The following is a 27,279-nucleotide window of genomic DNA, read 5'->3' as shown; positions in this document are numbered from 1 at the left end:
TGAGTTTTTTTCTAAATTTTTAGAGAACTCTTAAAGAAATACCAGGAACCTTATGTAAAAGAGTTGGGCCATTTATTTTTAATTATTCTTAATTAGAAGAAAAAATAAGTAAATGTGTATAAATCAAAAATATAATTAACAAAATGCCACTTCATGAATCCAGATCACACTTATTTGGAAAGGTTCTTAAGATGTAGAAAGTTCAAAACTTTTGCTGTTACCAGATAAATATCATATTTGTGAATCGTTATTCTCCAGGGTAAATTTGTAGTAAATAGTATTTTTTCATTAGTTAACATCATTAAAACAAGCATAGCCTATTTCTATACAATTTTTTTTCAATAACATCATTAATACATTACAATCAAATCCCAATATAACATTATGAAATACTACTATAACATTTTTCATCCAATTACTCATTTATAGTATTGTACTTAAACTACTAATTGCCCCTATAATGTTGTTTTACATCATTTCATGTTTTCATGGAGCCAATTAATGGTGTTGGTATTTGTCTTGCCCATTTGTATTAATCACAGCCTTAACTACTAGCAAAGCTACCTTTCATAGTTAGGTTGGCCTAGAAATTGATACATCTAACAACAACAAAATGCTGGTCTGCCATCTTATCCTGCCTGAACAGTTGATTAAATAAAAAAGGAATATTTCTAGAATGGCAGATATGACTGTTGTTCTCTTCTTACTAGCTATTTAAAGTTGACTGATTCTTATATATCCTGTTTTTTTTTTATTCTACTACAAACTCCTAAAATTTTTTCTTTCGCCATTCATCCACAAAATTCTAGAAAGTCTAGTCTATACCAGATGTGTCAAACCCACATTGCCCACAGAATAGCTCACAAAACTCCCCAAGTACATCATGAACCAGATTAAAATGTAATTGAAAAATATTTAACAAAATAAATAAAATATAATAAAACATAAATATGACTTTTAAAAACTAAGTCAAAATATGACCTGTAGTGATCTTTATGTATACATTAATAGCCCTTATTTCAATTTCGGTTTAACACAAATAATCACAAAACAATGAACTTCTTCATCATCTATTTACTATTAAATCACATGAAGTCATACTTCTAGTCCCTCAATTTTATTAAAGCCATTTTATAAATGATATAAATATTCCAATTCAATAACCTTTTCTCTGTTCTCATTCTTTTTAATTTTTCAACTATATTTGACACAGTGACTACCTACTCCTTCCTGATACTTTTGTCTCCCTTGGTTTCCACCACAGAATTCAAGCCTGGTCTACTACTACCTCCCTTATTGAAGGATCATTGTCTGATTTTTCTTCCTCCCTCCCTCCCTTTAAGTGTGATAAACATTTCAAGGCTCAGACTTCAATTGTATTCTTTTCTATACATTATATTTGACAATTTTATTAATTCACATGGTTTCAATTATTGCCAATGTCCAGATGATTCCTAAATCTATATTTCTAAACAAGAACTCTACTCTGAGCTTTAGTTTCATATTATCAGTTGCTTGCTAAACACCTCCACATGGGTATTCTCCTAGAACCTGAAACTCCACTCATCTAATATCTGACTTAGCATTTTCTTGAACTACTTAATAGTACCACCATGCTTCTATTCATCCAATGTAAAACCTTATTATAAGATTTTAAAAATTTGATCCAAGTGATTTGTCCAAACTTATTTCACATTATTCTCCTCTATGTTCTCTACAACCCAGCCAAATTTGATCATAAAACCATTCCATACTCTCTTTCTATCCTCTCTAGAATCTATATATTTTTACATGCCATACCCTTTGTGATTTAAGCAAAATCTCATCACTTCTCTGGTTGGTAAAATTTCCCTCTTATTTCAAACTCTTTCTCAAGGTCAACCATATTTAGAAAACTATTCCTTATTCCCTGTAATGGGCTGAGGCTCAAGTTGATGCACTGAGTCCCAAGCACGTGAAGCTAAATAGTAATTGGACAATACTCTATTAATATATATGCTTGGAGAAAGAATGGCCCCCACCCACTCTTTGTGCAAGTCCTGATGTGTTGTATAGGAAATGACGTTTTTGGTGGGTGGAGGCAGGGGAGTGGAAAAGGAAGGGGAAAGAGAGACTGCTGGCTGGCATCTTGACACAGCTGCTCGCATTGCCATTGTGACGGCCTTTCATCTCCAATCCCCCTCTGCTAGCTGGCTTCCTGTCGCAGCTGCCCATATTGCTATCACAATCTTTCTTGCCCATATTGCTATCGCAATCCTTTTTCACCTCTTCACTTCAATAAAGATGGAAGATTTTTCCCTTAACCTGAATTACTGACTCCAGCTGATTTTAAATATGCGGTCATCACAATTCCCCTAGGTAGAAGTGATTATTCCTTCCTCAAAGGAATCTTTGTTTAATTCCTCCTATGCTCTAATTACATTCTAGTTTATTTTATCGTGATTTTGTACATGTTTTATTCTCGATTAGACTATATTCTCCTTGAATATGTGGAGTAATTTATTTCTTCATCATTGAATTTTATTGCCTAGAGGAGATAACAAATATTTGCAGAATTGGTGTACTATATGAATTATTGTACAGCATATGAAAATTTTTAAAAAGCACTCAATAGATATCATTTGGGTGGGAGTTCTTAATCAATGATTGTGCTAAAAACTTATCTTTCCTCTACTAACAAACCATATTATCATAAGATTATTTTAAGTATGAAGCTCCTATTCAGACAATCAGTTAAAAAATAACTGCTAAAGTTCAATGCAGGTTATTCAGTAAGTTGTAGGATAAACTATTCTTGGGTGATTTCTTACACTTGGCCAGGTACCATGGTAGAAGAATAGTTAAAGTGAATGAGGAAGGAGCTTTACTTGCTAATACTGTGACTCTGGAAAGATCTCTTTTATTCTAACATGTACACTACTTTCCCAAATTTTGTCTTCTCAAAATTGAATGGCAAATAATTATTTGCAATGGCATAAAAGATTTAATAATTTGGTTATAAATTAAATAATATTAAGTAATAAAAACAGGAAAAAAGTATTTTAGGTAAAGCAAAAGTCATTTCAATATAATTGTATCAAAACAAGCTAATTTTTAAAGGTAAAAATTAAACATCATTATAAAATATCAGAGCAAATTTTTCTTTTTTAAAAATAATAATAGATTTATTTTCACCACTTAAGTAACTTTTTATTCTGGATGAATTCATCATTAATAAATCAGGGTACTCTAAGTCTCACAAGACCTTTAACAAATTTAGCATCTTTAAAAAAGACAAGTCATTTTTGATATGTGCTCATCAAAACTGGCCTATTTAGCCATTTTTGATAGATTTCTTAGTGGTGGTTGTATCTAATTACATTTGGATATAAGCCAAATGAAGCTATTTCTTCATTAAAACTAGGAAAACCATATTTTACTTTGACTGAAAACAACACTTAAACATTAACTCCCACTGATATCAATGGGAATCCTGACTTCAGTTCAAAGACAACATTTGGCCCTACCAATAAATCACAAGTATCTGAGTATGGTGACAAACACACTTTTGAAAGCCAGTGGAGAAAGGGTATAAAACACTGCAAGTACAATAAAATTCCAGAAAACCTCCTTTTTAATGCATGTATGAAACAAACACAATGAATGAGCTCAATTTCTCCTGAAGAAAAAAATTAAGAGTCTGTGTGTATGTGTATGAATATGTGCTGTATGTATATGTAAATTACAGCCAAGAAGATAAAATGACTTATAGTTAAAATCAGAAAGAATTCACTTACACCTTTTCTAATCTGGGGGGAAAAAAACCTATGGTGTAAGCTTTGTGAATTTCTTACAGAAACCAAAGGCCTTCTTATTATAATGTGCAATTGTCCGTGGGTAACTGCACATTCATTTGAATTCCTGAAAGACTGAATCTTGTAAAGAGAACAAGATGGGCCCATATTAAAACTTTTAATGACTTTAGTTTAAAAAAAAAAAAAAGGTGGAACTTTGCAGCCAGCTGGCTCCATACCGAAAGCCAGGCGGCACAGCTTGAACTTAAAGCTATCTTAACATAATGAATAAGTGCCAATAATTAGCATATGTAGTGTGAACAGGTTTGCTGGCACAAGCAAGTGAAAAACTCCAAGGTAAAGTTATTATTAGGGAGTAATTAGCTCTGTGAAGTAAATGAGTGAAACAATAGCTGCCAGCACTGACAATATGGCTAACATCTGACTATGTGGAAGATAACATTGTAAAGTATTGCTCCCTGAGCTAGAATCTGTTAATAACCATATGTTAGTGTAATTAATGCAGAGTCTTTCTGACCTGTTGTCACAGAAGAACAATACTTTCTTGGAAACATTCAAACAGGCAGTCCCACACTAGTGGTAAAAAATTATTCTGAAAGTTGCTTGCAAACAACTCTTCAATCTTTCCTTTTAAAAGAAAAAAATTAATTAAAATAATCATTAACTAAAAAAGCTGAAGGGCAGAGAATGAGACTAGTAAAAAAATTTTCTGGCAGATGATGGAGACATTAAGAAGTCAACTGTAACTGAACAGATCCTTCAAGGTGACTGAAATGTAGCAGATATTTGGACAGACTAAATTAGAAGAGGACATACTGATTTTTAAATTGAATCTCATGAGACACATGACAAAAATTTCCCCTCATTACTTACAAGATATAGATTTGATTTATAAACAAGTTTAGCAGAATACCAAAATAAAAGAATTCTTATTTTATACCTCCTTAAAATTAAACAAAGCATTTCCTTCAAAACAACTAAATTAGGTTTTCTTCACAGGAAACTGCAAGCTGAGGACAAAAGTCCCATAGCACTGAATATAAAGCCCTGCCTTTATTGCAGATATTCAAATAGTTGTTAGATGAATAAATGCTTACTTTGGGTTTACCAATAGTATGTCATTACCAACAACAACAAAAAGGAGAGGAGTGGGGTAGGTTGAATAAAAAACAAACTCTCCTTCCTTCTTATCTTCATATGTATATGTGTTTATACAGGGTATTCCAAATTTTTAATGTAATTTTAAAATTTAAAAGCTTAAATTGCACCAGATTTTTGGGACATCAATGTGTATAAATACAAATATGAATACCATATAATGTTTTATTAGAAAACAAACTTTTTTAGTAATAATTTATATCTAAATTAACTTTTATATATAAGATGTCATAACACCACTTAGTTACTTAATTCTAAGCTCTTTTCAATACTCTGCATTCATTTTCATTTATTTCCTCATTTGATCATAGTTAGCTCATTCTAGATCCATACATCAGTCTTGTGGCTCTGATTTTTCTCCTTTGAATTATTTCATAAAGATATTTCCAGATGTCTTTGTATTTTTCATACTTGCAAATCTCATTTGCATGACTGTATGTACTTCCTTTAGTGAAATACAATTTATCTGACCATTCTTCTGTTGTTGGACATCTTCATTCGTTCTAAGGTTTGTTTTGTTTCCAATAACATATAATCCTAAATCTCTATGAGCATCTTTGAAAAGATAACTCTTTTAGTTTATTATACTGTTGTTCCCATAATGGCATTGTTGAGTCACAGGATATGCTTAATTTTATAACTTACTGAATAATGAAGATTTCTTCTCTAAAAAAAAAAAAGTATAAATTTGCATCTGCACTAGATTTCCATTTGCATGACATCGAATAACTCATCCTACTTCAATGGTTTAGGTTTGGGATTAGAATTAAAATAATATGCATAAACTATCCAAAAGCTAACAAAAAGATGTTTCTTAATTGCATGGGAAGAATACAACACTGATTAGATTGAACATAGCTCTTCTTCCTCCTAATTTACAATGCTGTTTCACCTGCTCAGAAATTTATGTCGAACCTGAGATTCCCTCACCTTCTCCTTTACTTAAGAGATGTTACCAGGAAGCTATATCAATGGTTGGGACTATGAAATCTCAAAGACAATTGTGTTATTTTTTAGATTAAAACTAGTCCAATTTGCATGGCGGGGAAATGACATTTCTACTACAAATAGTTTCCATAAAGTTACCAACATAAAAAATTTGTCTTTTTCAGTTAGTTTTGCCAGTTTGATGGCTTGAGAAAATACATCAAAAGTTATTTTAATTTATTTCTCTTTGATCATTAGTGGTATTTAGTATTTTAGAGGACCATAGGCAGTGTGTGATTCTTCATTTGGAATTTTTCCATATTCTTTAACCATTTATCCACTTTGGATTGATATTTACTTGCTAATTTTTTTTAAAACAATTCTTCCTAAGAGTCCAATATTTCCCATCACTAATCTATCTTCCATACTGCTATCAAACAGATAATCCTAAAACACAAAACAAACTACATGTTATTCCCTGCTACCTAATTGGTATTTATAATCTACTTTCTTCAAATACTCAAAATTTCAAATTATCTCTATTATTTTCAAGTCTTCAAAGCACACTTTTCTCCTATTCCTCTCAGTTAAGGATTTTATCTTATACTTTACCAAGAAAATTCAAGTTATTTGTCATGTTTTTCCTTTTCTCTCCTTACAACTCCTTGGCATCATCCCTCATTGTTTCTTTCTTTAGTTTCTGATGGAGACCCACTTTCTGATGGAGACCCACTTTCTGTCTAACCTTGCTTTCTTTACCTCTCATCTCCAGATAACAAGCTTCATTATTCTTTTAATTTTCAGTCTCCATATACTGTTTTAAGTTCCATGCTATCTAAAAACCAGTCTTTTAAACATCTTTAAGTGGTCCTAAAATCCTTACTAGCTATTGTCTTATATCTTTAATCTGTTTCTGTGCCAGATTCCTTTAAAAAAGAGGTCAACAATGATTGTTTCTACTTGTTTTCAGTCATGTCTGACTTTGTAACTCCATTTTAGGACTTTCTTGGCAAAGCTATTGGAGTGGTTTACCATTTCCTTCCCCAGCATATTTTTACAGATGAGGAACAGAGGCAAACAGAGTTAAGTGACTTGCAGGGTCATACAACTAATAAGTGTGTGAATGTGTGAAGCCAGGTTTGAATTCGTGAAGAGAAGTCTTCCTGATTCCAAAGACATATCCATTGTGGCATCTAGCTGCCCGTTCATTGCTTGTACTTAGTCTCCTCCACATCTCTTCTAAAATTCTGCAATTTGGCATCTGAGTTCATTTCTCAAATGAAACTCTGTCCTACAAAGCTATTTATGATCTTTTAATTGCCCAATTGAATGGCATTTTCTAAATCCTCTTTCTACTTTGCCTCTTTGATACTGTAGTTCAACTTCTCTTATGATACTCATTCCTCTCTGGATTCTCATGATATTCTCTAATGTTCTCTTTCTTGATTTTCCTCCAATCTGTGTAACTTTTATTTTTTCAGTCTTCTTAGCTTCTTCTATATCATGTCCACTAACTAAGCATATTCTTAAGACCCTTTCCTCTTCTCTGTCTACATTTTTTTATTTAATGACTTTATCAACCTTCCACACATTCAGTTATAATCTTATTTCATCAGTTAATTCCCTAATCATAAATTCACCTCTCTCATAAGCTCCAGTCTTGACTTACTAATTATTTATTCAACATTTAGAACTGGAGATATTCCATAGATATCTCAAGCTCAACATATCCAAAAGAAACTTTTTCCTGTCTTTCCCCTGAAACCTAATCCTCATCCAAATTTCCCCATTATTAGTTGAGTACCACTATTCTTTATTCAGCTTTTCATGCACAAAGTCATGCATGACTTCTCTTTTATACTGAATTCCATATGTCTGAATCATGCCAAATCTTACTGTTTTCTCTATAACATCTTTCATACTTTCCCCCTTCTCTCCACTCACAATCTACTATCCTAATTGAGGCTTTCATCATATGTACCTACATACATGCATCTTGTTTAATCCATTAGAATATAAGTTCCTTGAGGAGAGAGACGATTTCACTTTTCTCTTTCAGTATCAATTACCCAGAACATAATAGGTGCTTAATTGTTTATTGAGTTATTGGTTGATTTAAAAAGTTCAAGAGCTTCCTGTTATTCTAGGATCAAATGAGGACAAATGCCTTTGTCCATTTTTTAAAACCTTTCTTGCCTTGGCTTCATTTGCCTTTCTATATGGATTCCACATTACTCATTCTTATGTCCTACTTGCTGTGTCCTGTACCATATTCTGTCTCCTCTTTTGCATAGACCAGTTTTCATGTCTGAAATGCTTTCCCTCCTCAATTCTTTCTTTTGGAATCACTGACTCCATTCAAGATTTGGCTCAGTTAACATCACCTTTCATTTCTTTCCTTTTCAGGAAAGGATCTTCTAGTTGTTCTTTCCCTTATCCCACCAAAACAGGGATATATGATATGACATAGATCTAAATCCCTTTCTCTCTAAATTGTCAACTATTTTTAAAAATTGCATTACTTAAATAACAAATAGCTTTTATTTTCTAACAATGTTTTTAATGAATATACACTTGATTGGGTACCTAGGATATTTTTGTATACCATTGTGTTTTCTATATGCATATATATACCTGTGTGTAAGAGTGTGTGTGTGTGTGTGTGTGTGTGTGTGTGTGTGTGTGTAGTGTGTGAGTGAGTGTATGTGTGTGTGTGTGTGTATGCGTGTATAATTGTTTGCTCCTAGTTTTGATGATAATTTCTTTGTAAATTGTTTTTGAGTCTAGGAGTGAAAGGTCCCCTTTCTTCAGGATTGTTCTTTATTATGTCCCTTAATATTTCCCACCTCTTCCCCTCTTACAAACTTCATTATGATATTCTTCTATATAACCAAATGTTTATCATTTTGATTGCTATTAGATTAGCTATATACATAAATTTAGAAGATTTGGGGTTGAAGTTGAACATGGTTGAGGAAGGGATATTGTAGATATGAGGTAGGAATAGAATATATTTTGCTACTATATGGCAACAATTCATTAATAGATGAGTAATATGAGAAATAGATAAGGGATTAGACAGTAGGAGCTCACATTCTAACTATGTAATAAGTGTTTGGATAATTTACTCCAATGATATTATTTGTGATTTAGATTTTTTAAATGTTCCTCCTTCCTTGATATTGACATTTATAATTAAATTTGGGGATTTTGAGGAATGTAGGAAAATCCTGGGTGTCAATCAAAATAAAATGTTAAAGTTATCATTTCATTTTTCTTAACAATGTTTACAGGATGCTCTAAACCTGCCTAATGACACTCTGAATAAATAAGTGCCACATTCATATAGGCAGCATGGGGACCGGAGTAGAATATATCTTAAGCATACAATCCCATAACACTAGGATAAAGACAATTTCACTATGCTTATTCTTAGCAATACCAATCTTCAAATAAGATCCTCTACACAAAGAGAGCCATGGCTGATTATATTATCTATATGACTAGGATGAAGGAAAATTATAATAGTTTTTTTTAGGACTAATTTTTTTAACTCAAATTTTGTGATTTGAGCTAGAACTGACTTATTATTTTTTATTTTGATCATTTATAAAGAATGATTTGGTGTTGTATATTATTAAAAGTTGGCATTATTTATTATATTTCTATAATTCTGAGAAACTACATTTAATTTTATAAGGACAAATATTCACGTATAGAAAATTTTATATATTTATGTGTGTGTGTGTGTGTGTGTGTGTGTGTGTGTGTGTGTGTGTAGCTTTTTGTAAAAGTAAAGTGCTATAAATGTTAGCTATTGGGTTCTAATACTGACCTACATCCTTATTAAGTCAACATATGTATAACCCCTCAGAGATTCATTTACAAAAATGGAGAGAATAATACTTGTATTAAGAGGAAATATGATACAGAGAAAGGGGGGTAACTTTAGAATCAGGAAAATTTAGGTTCTGCCTTTGACACACACTAAGTATATTATCACAATCACATGTCTTAACTTATCATTTTGATCCATCTGCATAACACCCTGAAGTACACACAATTATAAGCACAGAAACTACAAATGACATGGTGTAGAGGGATTTTCTAAAGTAGAATGCTCCTTTAACTTTGATTGGGTCTGAATGAAAAAAGTGAGGGGAGCAGTATACTCATGTCACTTATTTGAAGGGAAGGAAAACAAGGTAAAACTTAAATTGTTATATAAACATGAGCTGTTGAAGATTTATGCCACAAGATTACATTTATTTTAATTCACTTATTCTCCTATTTTAATTGAACATCTCATATATATATATATTTATATTTCTATATATTTATATACATAAAATCCTTAAAGTGGGAGCATTCATTATCCCTTAAAAATCATTTTAGGATAGGTAATTTGCAGTCATTTTTTCCTAAACAAAGTTTTATAATAGTCAAATCTTATATCTGTTTAATCTTGATTATTATTATTTTTTAAATCTCAGTTTTAATGGAAGCTTGTTAGCAACTTTCCCACTTAAAGTGGGCCAGTTAAAAAAAAAAAAAAAGCAGTGCTTAATTCTTCACAGGCTAAAATGGCCAAGTAAAAGAGCCCTGTGTGTATGAGATCTTATACATTCATCTTCTCACTAAACATCTGTTTAAGGCCTGTGTGATCTACCTGTCAGCACCAGTGATCCATAAAGTGTTTGAACCTCCTGTCACAAACCTCAGTGCTAGTTTGATCAGAGGCTTTGTGCACACTAATCACCCCCTTTATCTTTTCTAATGTTAGGAGGAGTAAACACACACACACACACACACACACACACACACACACACACACACACTCTAAGGCTGTCTTCCCAACTTGACTGTAATTAATCTTTCCATGGGGGGAAACTGTCTGATTTGAAAAAGAAAGATCTGATGGACTGCTGTTCTTTTTTGCAAAGGCCTTATTCTCCTACCAGGCGTCTTTATACTTGGGTGGTACCCTTTACAAACCATCTTAACTGTAGCTCAGTGACAGTAAAACAACCTTCAAGATCACCTTATGAATGAACCTGTTGGTAACTTTACCTAAGAAAAGAAACCAATAAAATCTACAGGAGCTCACTTAAATGATTCTCTCTTTTTAACTGCATGAAGAAAAAAAAAGCCAGAATGAGAAGCGCTCTCCTTTTCATGTTCCCTGTAAGCTTCTATCTCCACTAATAATCCCACTGCTACTTTTCTCTTGCTCAGTTGCACACAAATGTATCAAGAACTGCAGGAGTTCCTAGAAAGGAAACATTTAACATCTTTTTTTTTTAACTGTTTAAAGTAATGCTTTATGCATCTTGCCTTTTGCTACTATTTGCTTTTTATTGCTTTAAATGAGATTAATGCCATGGATGAAATAACTATGAATGGGATTGATATTCAAAATGTAATGGAGCATCCCCAAGAGACATAATCCTCTGTGTAACTGTTTTAAAACAATTTGGGATATTGTAAACAAAAGGCAAAGAAGGAAAAAGCACTCTGATGCAGCAAAACTAGATAAAGGAATTCAAAACATTGCCATTTTTATCATCTTTCCCAATTCTTGGCAATGCTATGAAATGTTTTTTTTTCAATATTTGTTCTCTATCTTGAAGCGAAAGAGCCAGAGTAAGTTGTGCATAAATTAAAGAAATGGGATATTTTGGCCAATAGTTGGATAAATTTTACCTATCATACATTTTTTTAAAGGCAGTTTAGGCATATACAATAAACTGGAAGTTTATTCAATCTATAGCCTCATTTGTTTTAAATCTGAATTTCACTGGGTAATTAAATATTCAGAATGTCTTAGACTGTACTAGAAATAGAAAATCTTATATCTTAATTTTAGTTGGAGAAAGAATTAAAATATGAAAGGATAAATTATTCATATTATTTTGAAGGAAAAGAAAAAGAGAATGATTTCAAATAGGGATAAAATGGATTTTAAAACAATAAATTAACTCTAAATAATTTAAACAAATGATAAAAAGCACATAATCTTTCCCTATATTCATAATATAAGATGTCTGTGTTACAAAGTCTCATGGTCTTATTAGCTAAGAAAAACATTTTTAAAAAGAAATTTTACTCTGTCAGCTTCTGGTTAATGTCAATATAAACTATTTCTTTATAAGTGGGTAACAATTACTCAGACTCAGTTTCATATTAGGTTTCATAAACATATTGGAAGTTGTTTCAAATGGAATTATAGGAGTAAGGGTATATGTTTCTCTGCATACATAATTGAAAGGACTATAAATCACATTTCATAATTTGCAGGACCAAGAAGCTATGGTCAGTTCTTATTCTGCTTGCCCTCTCTATATTCTTTGAACCTATTAATACTCTCATCTCCTAGATATTCCTCTTCTCTCTAGATTTTTAAACTTTTCTGGTTCTCCTCCTATCCTATCTGATAACTACTACTTTCTCATCTCCTTGACAGGATCTTCATTCAGGTCAAATCTGCTCACAGGGCTCTGTCCTGGATCAACTCTTCACCTTCTATATTATTTCATTTAGTGATGTCATCAACTGCCATGGATTTAATTATAATCACCATGCAAATGTTTCTCAAATCTTTTTTTTCTAGACCAAACCTCTATGCTGACCCCCAGTCTTACAACCATATATTAGCCATCTCAACCTGGATGACAAACTCAACATGTTCAAAACTGAACTCATTATCTCTCCCTTTCCAAACCTCCTTTCTTACTAACTTCCCTATTAATGTTGAAGGTACCAACTTCCTCCTATTTTCCCAGATTTACAATCTAGTTGTCATTCTTGACTTCTCATTCTGTCATAATCTATACTCCATCCCCAATATGCAATCTGTTGTCAAGGCCTGTTGAGTTTACTTATGTAATATCTCTCACATGTACCCCCATTCTGTCCTCTACCACTGATAATACCTTTGTGCAGGCTCATATCATATCACACCTATAGTCTGCTAGTCAGTTTCTCTGTTTCAAGTCTCTCCTCATCCTAATCCATCTTCCACTTAGTTGTCAAACTGATCTTCCCAAAGTCAAATATGACTATGTCAATTCTCCTTCTATTTAATGAATTTCAGGGGCTCCCTATCATCTCCAGGTTCAAATATAAAATCCTGCTTTTGTCATTCCTCCTTAGATATTTCCAAGTCTTCTTACATATTACATCCACTTTCCCCAACATATTTATGATACAGGAATGACCTTGATATCCTTGCTAGTCTTTGTCCAAGATTTCTTTCCTTGTGGGGGAGTCAGAGAAAGATTCAACAAAGAAAGTTAAACTCAGGTTCCTTTGTTCACTGAGCCTGAATACAGAGAAGAAAAAAGGGAAGAAATTTTCTTATAGGAGCCACAACTCTTTGCTCCCTCCACACTCCACCCCATCCCCACCCTCACCTCTGTAACTCTAATGTCTGGCCCCAGGCCCTCAGATTCTTATAAAACATTGAAACTGGTAAAAAACATTCAGGAACCATTGTTAACATTATACTTCACTGAGAGGCAAGCTAGACTTTTAAAAATGTGACTTTAATAATATCCTACTTGAACAAAAAATGTAAAAATATAGCTTTGTAATGGGAACTCTATTTTAATATCACCAGCATCATGAAAATACTATTTAGGTTAACACCTTATACAGGTTAGCATTGAAATGATTTATTCTAATATCATCTCCACAGTGCCAGTACGTCCAAATACTCCTCAGTCAGTTCAGTCTAAAACATAGTCTGTCATTAGGATATTTTGTCTACACAAAGGCAAACTGGCTTGATTAAGTATTTGACTAAATTCACCAGATGTTTTAGCATCATGTAAACCCAGCTTGACACCAATACACATTATACATGTCTATCCAGATAAATGGTCAGGTATACATTGAGATATGTACATACACATATATTATGTTTGTGTGTGTATGTAACAGTTCAATTATTATAAATTTTAAAATGAAAATTTAGCACATTATCTTTATTATTTGTATACATAAAGTAATGTTTATGCATATGGTTAAATATCCCATATATATATAAACATTTATATGTTTAAACCATTTATACATAATAATGATAATGTATCAAATTAGCATTTCAAAAATTATAAACATTGAAAGTGCTTTTTCTTTCATTTTTTCTTTAGCTCTAAAAGTAAGGATTAGCTGTTTTTGACCCTTAATCTAGATTTGTATAGTGAACTTTCCAGAAATATCTTGACTATAATTCAGGTCAGGATCCATTTTCCTAGTAAGGTCACTAGAATTATCAATAATTCTAATTCTCTTATAAACAATTCCACTTAGCTGTCCTCAGTAGATTGATTTAGCTAAAAATTATAACCCAGTTTAATTTAGCTAATGATTCACATTTTATTCCATTGATTTTGCAATCTATATAATTGAAAAAAGTTCCCCAATGATTCCAAAATTCAGGCTCCTCAGAAAAAAAAATGTGATTCATTTTAATCACAATTTTTTAAAAATTTGTCTTTTAATTAATTTCTAGGTTCTTTGACTACAAACATTAATTCTCTAGTAAAGGAGGTAGGTAAGTAGTTCAGTAGAAAGAGTACTGGGCCTGGAATCAGGAAGACCTGTGTTCAAATTCTCAGAAATAAGCCATGGGATCCTGGGTAAATCATTTAACTTCTACTGTGTTAATCTACTGAAGAAAGTAATGGTAAATTAATCTAGTATCTTTGCTAAGAAAATCCTATGGACTATAGTCCATAGAGTCACAAAGAGTTGGACATGAATAAACAAAAACAACAAAATATATTTGCTTTGACTAGTTTAATTTTCAGTTGAATTCAGGGAAGGCAAACTAAATTAACTTCTGGGGAAGATTTATATGAAATCCTTCACTGAATTCAATCTCTCTTTCAGCACTTAGTAACTAAAACAAACCAACAAAAAACTTGTAAAGCTTGTTCTCCCTAGGAAGATTATAATTTTCTCCCAAATCTAATAAGAAGTACAATGGAGTAAAATTTTTCTTTTTGGAGAATGAAATTCAAACCTCTTTAATAACCCATAAAATGTTTTAAATCAATTCTTCTACAGCTGTGCCCTATTTCAAGACAATTGGTATAATATGAATAAAAATCCAAACTTCAATAATAAAAATGATAAATTTGAGGAAAATAATTTTTATTTACAAAAATAGTTTTTACTTTTTTATAAAGTAATTGGTTTTTACTATACTTTTTAAATGAAAAAATCCTCACAAACACTTAAATTGCAATTAAATTTACAAAAAATGCATTTTTACATTTTAGTTTTAGGAACCAAAATATATTGAGAATGACAAATCTCGTTAACTTTAGTTAACAATTTTTAATATAGTAAAATCTCATAGGATATGCTGTAAACTTTTTTTTTATGTTAGCACAGGGTCACAAAGTGGAAAACTATATACACAGTAATAAAAAAATGGGACTGGGAAACAAGAAATCTAGGGATAGACACACATATAAAATAAATTACATATTTACACATATGCAAAAATATGGATCACAGGGTCATACATTTTTAGCTGGAAGTTAACTTAAAGCCTATGTGGTTCAACTGTTTATTAAATATGAGGAAACGCAAGACCCAGAGGTCTATATGTGTTGAACAAGCAAGATCATATGAACAAATTGACACAGAGATGGTATTTGAGCTCATAGGTACTATATGTCTAAAAATGATGCTTTTAAAATTGTACCACATTGTCTCTTGGACAACAAAGTGATAGAAAATTTGGAAATATTTATTAAGCATGGAATTCTATTATGAAAAATAAAATGATATGGTGTTAACAGTGATTCTTATATTACCTAATCACAAAGAAGCATAAATCTTTTATATCATTATCAAATAAAAAATGTCAGGTAGAATGACCCAACCATCAACTTTGTAGAAAACCCATTATTATAGAAGCTTCCCTCACAGATTTTAGGACCAAGAACAACATTAGTAGTTATCCATTAAAAATAGTTATAACAGATACATGAACACTACTGGGAGTAAGATGCCAGTTATGAATGAACAACCAACTGCTCTTATGTGCTTTGTCAAATGAATGAAATAGAGAAAATTTTTCATAGCAAATCATTTAACCACCCAGTGCAAACTCTAATAAACTATATTTACAGGGAAATGCAGTAATAGCTCAAATGGGATGCATTAATGGTACTAAGTAGTTTAGTGGATAGAGTGCTAGGATTGGAATCAGGAAGATTCATCTTCATGACTTCAAATCTGGCTCTGGAGTCAGGAGGACTTGAGTTCAAACTAGACCTTAGACACTTGCTGGCTGTATGACACTGGGTATGTCACTCAGCTCTGTTTGCCTTAGTTCCTGATCTGTAAAATGAGCTGGAAAAGCCCAGTGAACCACCCCAATATCTTTGCCAAGATATTGGCAAATGGGATCATACAGAGTAAGACATGACTGAAAAATGACCCAACAATAACTTAAAACTATAAAGTTCACAAGCATACTATTATTAAAAATATTTAGAATATGATAATTATCATGATTCATTTTCTAATACATAAGAACACAACACAGCTTTCCATTTAACACAATAGTTTTGCAATTATACATTAACAGAATCCTACATGATCTAAGATTAGCTCATATTCCTTTCTGGTTTTTTAGGACCTGTTCCCCAATAGATCACTGGATAATATAATGAGAGATGGAAAGAGAGAGAAAGGCAGGGTGGGGGTGGGGAGAGAGACCGACAGAGACAGACAGAGACAGATAGAGACAGACAGACAGATGAACATACACACATACACACACACAAAGAAATGTGATTTTTTTTTCTCTTAGGATAGGGACTTATGATTTCATTGATAAAGAACACCCCAAGATTATCAAACTCACTCTATTAATGTAGAACAGCAACTTTTTTTTTTTTTTACACAACTTGTATTCTTAAAGAAATGTTTATCATAGGGGAGGTTAAATGTTTTGCTTACAGTTACATATTGAATATATGTCAGAAGCAGAATTTGAACTCCGATGTTCAGAGGCTATTAATACTTTATCCACTATACTGCTTCTTCTCCTTTTTAGTTTATGTTTATCCCTGTGTTACATATCTTTTTTTACTCAATTTAAATAAATATGCATTGATATCATGTGACTATAATGAGAAAAATTATTATAGAAGTAGTTGTATACTGAATAATTGAAAATAAGTTTCATAATGGTGGGGAAACATCTAGATAGAAGTAGACCTATTTTACCTAAATTTAGTAATGCAATCTCAACAAATGACCCTGACTCAAACATAAAAAGAAAATTAGGATTATTCAATATGAGTTCCCTAATCTCCCCTAATTCAATTTCAAAAATCCACATTTATTTTCATTCATTTTTTATTCTTTTTCATGAGTGTTGGAGGTAAAGGAATACTTATTAAGTCAGCAAGTCAATGAGCATTTATTAAGTACCTAATGTTTTCCAGGCACTTTATTGGGCATATAAAGACAGGCAAAAATACCCACTGCCCAAATAGGGTTTACAATCTAATTGGGAAGACCACATTCCAACAACTATGTAAAAAGATATGTGTATGTGTGTGTGAGTGTTTATATACATGTATTTATAAATATAATAGGAAATATGCATGATAGGTATGTGAACATACATATATATATACATAGAATAATTTGGAAATAATCAACAGAGGGAAGGCGATAACACAAAGGGAAATCTGGAAAGACTCCTTACAGAAGGTGGGATTTTAGCTAAGACTTGAATATCTAGGAGAAGAAGGAAGTTATCAGTGTCAAAAGTTATGAAGAGGCTGTCCTTTAAAAACTACTATAAGTAACACTGAAAACAGTAAAATCCTTCTGTCCTCTCCAGATAGTCTCTCTCCTCCTTTTCCTTGTCAATGCCTAAGAACTGTCTCTTCTCACCACCTTTTCAGTACCTTATGTCTTTCGATTCCCCCATTTCCTCCTCTCAGATTCTTTTTTGATTTTTTTTTTTTGCTTCTAAATCACCTATCTTTCAAACTCTAATCACAAATGGTTTTCATTGCTCTATTTTTAATTTTTTTTCGTCTCCTTACTTTACAATGGTTCACTTGGTTAGGATCCCATAAGTTGCTTTATCATATCAATACAGATAATTCCCAAATACATACTGTTGACTTTAAGCTGTCTCTTTAACTTCTTTCCTGAATCACACATTGCCATATAATTCATAGGATCCTAAAAAGGATTTCAGAGCTCATCTCCTTATTTTATAACTAAGGAAACTGGGACCAGAAGACATTCATCTCCACCTGGATATCCAGTCAGCAACTCACACTAATTATGCACAATGTGGAATTATCTTCCCTTTAAATTTGCCTTTCCCCAAAAACTTTCTTATTTCTGTGGAGAATAACATCAACTCCCAGTCATCTTAGACTATACCTTCTCTTATTCCACAAATTCAAACAGTTGTCAAGTTTTGTTAATTTATTACCTTTCATTATTCAATATCTTGCATACTTTACCAAGAAAATCAAGACCATTCATTACAAACTCTCTCTTCCCCTTCTTCTCATCTCATGGCCACTTGATATTCCCCTCTTTTTTTCTTCTTTTCCTCCAGTCTCTGCTACAAGGATAAAAATCTTTTTCTCATCTGTATTAATGCTTTATCCTATCCTCTATCATCTTCAGCAGCAAATTGTCCCTACTTTCAACTCTTTCTAAAACTTAATATCTCTCTGTTTGTTCCTTCCCAAAGCCTGCATACAAACTCCAATTTTCCTCATTCTTTTGAAAAAGAAAATCCTCTAAAATCTTATTTGATTTTGCCATCTTTGCTAGCTAATATGTTCTCACTTCTCTTTCTCAATCCCCATGAATAAGCTCCCTATATTCAATGTCTCCATTTCTTCTCTCTTCTAAATCCTCTTCAGTGTGATCTCCAAATTCAGCATTTAATTGAAACTGCTCTTTACAAAGTTACCAATAATTTCTTAATTGTCAAATCTGATGGTGTCTCTATTATACTAATTTTTCATGTATTCTGTGCAGCATCTGAAATTGTTAACTACATTCTCCTTTATGATATTCTCTCCTCTCTGGGTTTTATTTCTCATTTCTCTTCCTACTTGACTGACTGAGTGGTCTCTGTTTTTTTTGGTTTTGTTTTGTTTTGTTTTGTTTTTTGAACTGTTAGTCACGTCATGTCAATTGACAATGAAATACATCTCTCAGCCTTGCCCTGATCCTTGATCTTTTTTTCACTCTCAATTGGTGACATCAGCTCCCAAAAATTCAATAATCTCTGTTCAGATATACTCCTACATTCCACATTTCAATCCTGTATCACTAATTGTCCTTTAAACGTTTTAAAATGGATGTCCACCAGCCATTGCAAATTCAAGAGAAAACTTTTTTCTTTCCCCCATGAAACACAATGCTTTTTTTTTTTTTTTTTTAGTAGCTATGTAGTATAGCAGGTATAATTCTGGATCTAGTTAGGAAGCCCTGATTTTATAATCTAGTCTGAGGTACTTAGTAACGGTATGTGATGCTAGGTAAATCAATTAACTGTATTACCTTAATAATGGTACCTAAACCTTCCCAGGGTGTTTTGAGGAACAATGAAAACATTTGCAAAGTGCTTAACATTCCTCTTCTAAACTTTCCTTTTATTATTGAGGGAACCTCTATTCTTTTAGTTAGACCAGTTCTTAACTTGGGTCAATTTGAAATCTTCACTCTTATTCACCCTATATATCCAACTCACTTGCCAAACATGCATTTTTATATCTAGGATATCACTTGTACACATTCCCTTTACTTATATAGCCATCACTACAGTTCAGACCCTTATCACCTCTCTTGGAATTACTGAAATAGTCTCTTAATATATCTGTCTCAAATATTTGCCCTGCTCTAATCCTTTATTCACGTGGTTGTCAAAATGACTTGCAAAGCAGAGGGGCTTTCTATTACTTCTTAGATCAAATAGATACTTTAATTAGTTTATCATTTAAAACACTTGTCAATATGGCCCCAATCTACCAATATTTCCCTTTCAAGAATATTGTGGCCCAGTCATGTTATCATTTTTACCATCTCAAGTCTTCATCACTTTTCACCTTGCCTAATGAAATGGACTTCTTTTTAGTTGCCCTCTCTCTAATCTCTTCCCACTCTAATCCATGCTCAATACAGCCACCAAAATGAGTTCATCAAGCACATATTTGATTATGTTGCCCTCTTTCCTGTTCAATAAAATCCAGTCTTTTCCTGTTACTATTAGAATAATAATTTGAAAACCCTCTGGGATTTAAAACTCTTTTTATCCTAGCCCCATTTTACCTTTCTAGTATTCTTACATACCACTTCTTTCCACACATTCTTAGATCAGATTTTTATAGGCTTCTTGTTGCTCTCCACACTTGACCTCTTTCTCCTATCTCTGACTTGACTGGGGCATAGCATACACACACACACACACACACACACACACACACACACACACACACATATACACACTGCCCCCTTGCTACCTACATATGTGTATATGTATATGTGTGTGTGTAACTCTTGCTTATTCCTGATTTCCTTCAAAATTCAGTTCGAATTCTACTCTCTACATGAAATCTGTCTGCACATCTTCCCACACAGCCCATTCCTTTTCAAGTTTATCTTGTATCTGCTTAGTATATGTTTTATAAATATTGTTAGCCTCATTAAAATTTAAGATAATTGAGGGAAGAACCTGATTTACTTTTTTTTTTTATTTCAAATATCTAAAACCATTAAAGCTGTATTACTTAAATAGAATGTAACTTGATTGACAGCATACTTCTTCATTTTTACTTTTGTATCTCTATTACATAGTCTAATGATTTGCCTTTTCAAAAGTATTTTTAATGGAATAATATATCATACATAAATTATATGTATGTAAGTTTATAAATATATAATAAATTTATATAACTAATACACAGACACACACATATATATACTCAACCACATATATACACATATATATGTATACACACACACATACATACACAACAAATTTCAGTATTTAACCACTTTTTAATAATATAAAAAGCCACAAATTGTGGTAGGTTATAAAAAATGAAACAACATAAACATTTCAGAGAATCAACATTGATTCTTTATGGAAAAAGAACTGTAGTGGGAAAAAATGAGTTCAAGAAAATGTCCTTCATGAAAGCATTTTGGTTTCTTCCTGAAGCAATAATAACATTAGAGATAAGAACCAAACTCCCTACTCTAATCTTTATTTCCAGAAAAAGGGATTGGACAAATACGCTCAGCATCTTAAGGTCTATGTTTTCCTGGGATAGGATAGAATCAGATCTCAGTAGCTTAATCTAAATCAAGCTAAGAGAGTTGTCAAAAAAGTTTTTACAAGCTAAATTTAATCCCTTTTTTTCCTGTGAAAACTCAGATAAGTTTGATTTTTGTAAACTAACATTTACAAATGTTTAAACTATTTCTGTTCAGATACTATTTCAACATGAATTAAACTCTATAAAGATGTGATTTTTAATATTTTTCATGTAAAAACTTTATACAAGATAAACTTAGCAGACAATTTGGGTGACTTTGCATCTAGCCCTTCACATTTTTAGACATTTTAATTGATTGATTCTGAAAATTAATGAAACAAATAAGGCATAAAAACCTAGGGAAGAACTGTGTATGTCCTTAATTCATAAAGATTGGAAGATGGAGTTGGTGGGAAGAAAAAGAGATTGTGGGGAAATATAGTGATTCAGTTGATATCCTTTAGCAGACATAGTCACAGATATAGGGCAACAAACTAAGAAGGAATTTTTTTCTTCTTAGTCTATATTTATTATATATTAAATAATATACTTATAATATATAATTATACATATGCTTTATATATATGAAATTTGTTGTGTATGTATATATATATGAGAGATTTGTGATGAATAGAAAACAAAAGAAGAAAATAGTAGAGAAAGGAGTCTTATCTAGTTTTTTGATTTTATTAAGCTATGTATTAAGAATATAATGTTATTGGACAAATAAAAAATATGCATTATAACTCTAAATAGAAAAAAACGAGGTTGCTTTCTTTTTATTCTTCCCTCTCAATATTTTCCCCATTTTTGGTATTCTTTGCCACCCTTCATTTCTTTTTTTATTGCAGTAAGTTTATTTATTTTTAATATGCATTGCTTTATAAATCATGTTGGAAGAGAAAAATCAGAGCAAAAGGGGAAAACCATAGGAGAGATTAAAATAAAAACAGAAAAAGAAGCGAATATAGCATGTGTTAATTTATATTCAGTCTCCTTAGATCTTTTTCTGGATGTAGAAAAATATATATTCACACACACACACACACACACACACACACACACACCAAATTTCAGTATTTTAACCATTTTTTAATAATAACAAAAGCACAAATTTTGGTAGGTTATAAAAATGAAACAACATAAACATTTTAGAGAATTAACATTCTCTAAATTTTCTGTCCAAAATCTATTGGGATTGTTTTGGATCACTGAACTGCTGAGAAGAACCAAGCCTTTCATAATTGATCATTGCACATTCTTATTGTTATTATGTATAATATATTCCTGGTTCTGCTTGTTTCATTCAGGATCAGTTCATGTAAATATTTCCAGGCCTTTCTAAAGTCCACTTGTTCATCATTTTTTATAGAATAATATTATTCCATTACCATTATATACCACAACTTGTTCAGCCATTCCTTGACTGATAAGTATTCACTCCTTTCCCAATTCTTTGATACTACAAAAAGAGCTGCCACAAACATTTTTGCATGTTGGTCCTTTCCCCTCCTTTATGATTTCCTTGAAATCCAGATCCAATAGTGGCACACAAAGGGAATGCCCAGTTTTATAGCTCTTTGGGCATAATTCCAGATTGCTCTCTAGAATGGTTGGATCATTTCACAACTCCACCAACAATGCATTGGTGTCCTAATTTTCTTACATCCCTTCCAACATTTATCATCTTTTTCTGTCATCCTAGCCAATCTGAGAGGTATGAGGTGGTACCTTAGAGTTGTTTTAATTTGCATTTCTCTAATCAATAGTAATTTAGAGCATTTTTTTATATGACTATAGATGACTTTAATTTTATTATCTGAAAATTTTGTTTGTACCTTTGACCATTTATCAATTGGGGAGTCTCCCTTCATTTATTCATAATCTCCTTGCTGGTCTCCTCTATTTCTTCCCTGCCCCCCATACTTAACTGTCTCCTCAAAATTTATTTCCATTTCTTATTTGAAAATAAATAACAGCCTGACTTTGGCTCTAGTGATTGCAGTCAAAGAGAATGAAATCAAAGAAATCGAGGACTTGTATTTTGTTTTTTCCAACTAAGTGATGTATGCAATAGTGTGCCCAGTCACTTGAGAGGGACCAATCAGGTTTGGGGTCAATCATGTCATTGTAAGTAATGTGTATTAATTAATTCAGTGATATTCTGTCATTATTCTTATTCTTTTCATAAGTTATATGTGACCTCTAAAAGAAAATCATGAACTACAATCATATTGCATGAATATTAGAAAACTAAAATATTTAGATAAATAAATACTTAAAAATTCTCTGATGCACAGCAATAATATATTTAAATTTTGTTGGCATTGTATATCATAACAGGATCTTCACATCATCATTCAACAAAAATTTATTCTATCATAGCCTATTAAAAAGAGTGTCAAACTTGTCAGTAGAACTATTTTCAAGTACAAATCTCAACTTACTACTTAAAAATCAAGTGATCTTCAGCATAATACCACCTATTCCAGTTCAACTTTCCTCATCTTTAAGGGGAAAGGAGAACAACTGGTGGCATAGTTGATAGTGTGCCAGGCCTAAAGTCAGAAGACTCATCTTCCTGAGTTCAGATCTTTCTTCAGATACTTACTAGCTATGTGCCTTTAAGCAAGTCATTTGTCTCCATTTTCTCATATGGAAAATGAGCTGGAGAAGGAAATGGCAAACCACTTTAGTATCTTTGCCAAAAAAAAAAAACTACCAAATGGGGTTAAGAAATGTTGAATGTGACTGAAACAACTGAACAAGAACAACAAGAGGGGAGGAATATCTATAATATCTAATTTAGAGGGTTGTAGCAAGAATTACATGAAATAATGTTTGGGAAAATATTTTGTAACTATAAAGTACTTATAAGACTGATAATAAAAGGCCGTCAATATATGATAATAGGTTGAACTATAATTCCCTAAAGCATAAGATATCTTACTATTATATATTTTCTTTACTTTCTGAAGCCTACAGTGGTTCATTATTTTAAAGGAGTATTTAAAAAATAGTAACTGAAAAAAAAAAGGTTTTTTTGTATCAATGTCACCAAAAGAGACAATCTAGACCCTAAGTCTTGTGGAATAGTAGTAACTGGTGGTAGTGTGGTGGAAATCAAGAAGTGAGAGAAAACAGAAAGGAGAGAAGCAAAGAAAAAGAAAAAGGGAGAGATATGAGAAAGTAAAAAAAAAGTTCTTAAAATAAAAGCAAGATAATGGACATGTTGATGAAACTATTTACACACTTCAAAGTTATGTGTGAAATTCATTTAAAGGCAGTAACATTTTGTCACAAAGGAAGGTTCAATCAAAGTCTCAAGTGATCAACTACAGAAGTTTCTTTTTTGCTTAGTTTTATGAAATATGAAATACACAGAATAATGAAAAAGAGAAAGGCTAGAATGAAATTATAGGAATTAAAGATATAAAGCATCCATTAAATGATAGATTAGCAGTATAGTAAGTAAAAAGAGAAGAAAAACCATTTTCACAGGGTACGAAAAGTAAGAATGTATATGATTTTGGAAAAATTTCTATCTAATCAAAACTCAAACCACTCCACTTCCTAAAGTTTCAGGAATGAGGTGGCACAATACATTTTAAAGGTTTTCTATAATATAATTTCATATTTTTCTTGAAAAACTTGTTTTTCTTTCTTTCCCAATTGGGGTTAAGTAACTTGCTCAGGGTCACACAACTAGGAAGTGTTAAGTGTCCGAGGCCTGATTTGAACTCAAGGCCTCCCAACTTCAGGACTGGTACTCTATCTACTGCACTACCTATCTGCCCCCCAAAACAGTATCTTTCTAAGAAGAATTCAATAGTCTTGAGGTAAGATATTTGATATTTCCTTCTCTGGCCCATTTTATGAGGAAATTGAGGGAAACAGGGTTAAATGACTTGTGCAGGGTCATCAGTCAATAACTGTCTGAGGCCAGATTCTATCCCATATTCTTACTTCAGTCCCAGTACTCTATTCCCCATGGTACTTAGTTGAGGAATCCATAAGTTGTTCACAGAGATCATAGTAAGGCAATTAAATGCATTATGTTTAAAGTCATAGTGCAACATCACTGTACACTGATGATTTGGGTTAATTTGGATCTGAATAAAAAAGAGATATTCTTCTTTATCTTTTCTGTGGAAAACCATAGGCTTCATAGTAAACTGCTTAGAAAGCATTTCCTCCCAATTCTCTAGACAAGTAATCCAAGTATTAATCAACCTCACTTTCTATAAGAGAAATTTGCATTCAAAATGGAGATATGGCTTGTCCAAAGTCACATAACTAGGATGTGGGATCATGGATTCAAACTTCTGCCTTTTAACTCCATGTCCAGGGCTTGCTAGCAAATGAAAGTTATTTGAGAGCATTTTCATTTCTGTCTTTGTGTTTCTGGTGACTAGAAAATAATAGACACTTAATCAATGTCTGTCACTTGATTGCATAGTTGCTCCACTACACAAACAGAGGAGGTATGCTGTGACAGAGCTTGCCTCCAAAGCAAGAAGCTCTGGATTCATGTCCTTCTTTGATCAATTCTCATTCTGTGACCATGGGCAAGTTCACAGTATTTTTCTAAAGTTCAAAGTGGCAGAGCAGGTACAGATATGTATTGGTAGAGGGAATTTACTTACTGAGATTTCTTAATGCAAAGTCATCAGTATTACAATCCATACATTTAAAAAATGTTGATGAAAGAATTTGAAAAAAAACCTGATTATGGCCATATTGTTTAAAACTCTTCTATGACAGAATTGAATATAAAAATATTAGGAACTTTTGAGAAAGTCATTTCTATTAAATTTGTACCCAGTGAATCAATATAAGTTAAATCACATTCTAGTAACCTCACATTTCCTCTGCAATTTCAGGAAAAGAGTTCCTCTCCTTTAACATTTGCTTTCTATAAGTGCACTGTTTTAATTGGGTGGGACTCAGCATATTTTTAACACATACCTTGAAAAGATAATGAACACTTGCAGAAAGGGAAAATGAGAGCTGAGATACTCACATCAGATATAAAATACTATACCTTTAACTAGAAGACATTTGTTTTATTTAGATACTACCTGATGCTCATTAGCATAAAGCCAATTTATTATGTAAATCATGTCAGCCAACTATACCAATATATTTTTGAGTTTATCTTAAGTAAAGGATGAGAACCTCTTGCAAACTCTCATAAACGATTTCACTATTCAACTCATTAAACAAATTATGACCTCAACTAAGAATGTTTTGTCTTGTAAAGTCTATGCCTATGATTTTCTTCTCTACTTTCTTCATCTCTCTCTCTCTCTCTCTCTGTATGTCTCTCTCTTCCTTTCCACCCCTCCTCTTTCCATATCCCCCCTCCTTCCTGTCTGTATCTTCCTCTCTGTCTCTCACCTATCTGTCTTTCTGTCTCTTTCCCCATCTCTCTATCTCTGTTGCTCTCTTTTTCTCTCTCAATCACACATATTATATATATAAAATATGTCCTCATATATACATATAGACAGATACACAGACACATACATATATACAAGCCCTTTTATGTATTACTTTATTTTGAATGTCTTTCAGGGTTCCAAGTCTGACTGATGTAAGATGTTATTTTGAACATGCCGAAGCATCTAAACGGCCCTAGTCTTTTCTTTTCAGTGTGCATTCCTTGATAAGTGGCAAAGCTTCCCACTTATCAGTCACTCAAAGTGACTGAGGCTGTCAGTTGTGTACAAAGCGCAATCAGTTTGGAAGCAGAGACACCAGCATTTTTCTTCTCAGCTTGAAGCAAACACGTTTTGACTGCTAGTCATTCAATTTTAAATCATCCTCAATTAGGGGCGGATGAAGATATAAAGAAAACACATCCTAAACACCTCCACCAGCCAACAGAAAATTTTTATTGTTATCTCTTGATTTATATTACTGCAGCACTAGCCCTCCTCCTCCTTTTCCTCCTCTTCCTCTTCCTCCTCCTCCTCCTTCTCTTCCTCTGCTTCTTCTTCTTCTCTGTCTCTCTGTCTCTCTGTCTCTGTCTCTCTCTCTCTCTGTCTCTCTTTCTCACTCTCTCT

At 32.4% G+C, this 27,279-nt stretch overlaps 1 protein-coding gene across 4 annotated transcripts in view; it reads right to left on the bottom strand.

Annotated features, from left to right (window-relative positions):
• SOX5 (SRY-box transcription factor 5) overlaps nucleotides 1-27,279 on the bottom strand; it is a 466,127-nt gene that overhangs the window by 177,417 nt on the left and 261,431 nt on the right. The window lies entirely within an intron of this gene.

Source organism: Antechinus flavipes, chromosome 5 (assembly GCF_016432865.1).
Source record: "Antechinus flavipes isolate AdamAnt ecotype Samford, QLD, Australia chromosome 5, AdamAnt_v2, whole genome shotgun sequence".
Lineage (NCBI taxonomy): Eukaryota > Metazoa > Chordata > Mammalia > Dasyuromorphia > Dasyuridae > Antechinus > Antechinus flavipes.
The sequence above is the reverse complement of the archived record's forward strand: the minus strand, read 5'-3'. Positions and strand labels throughout refer to the sequence as shown.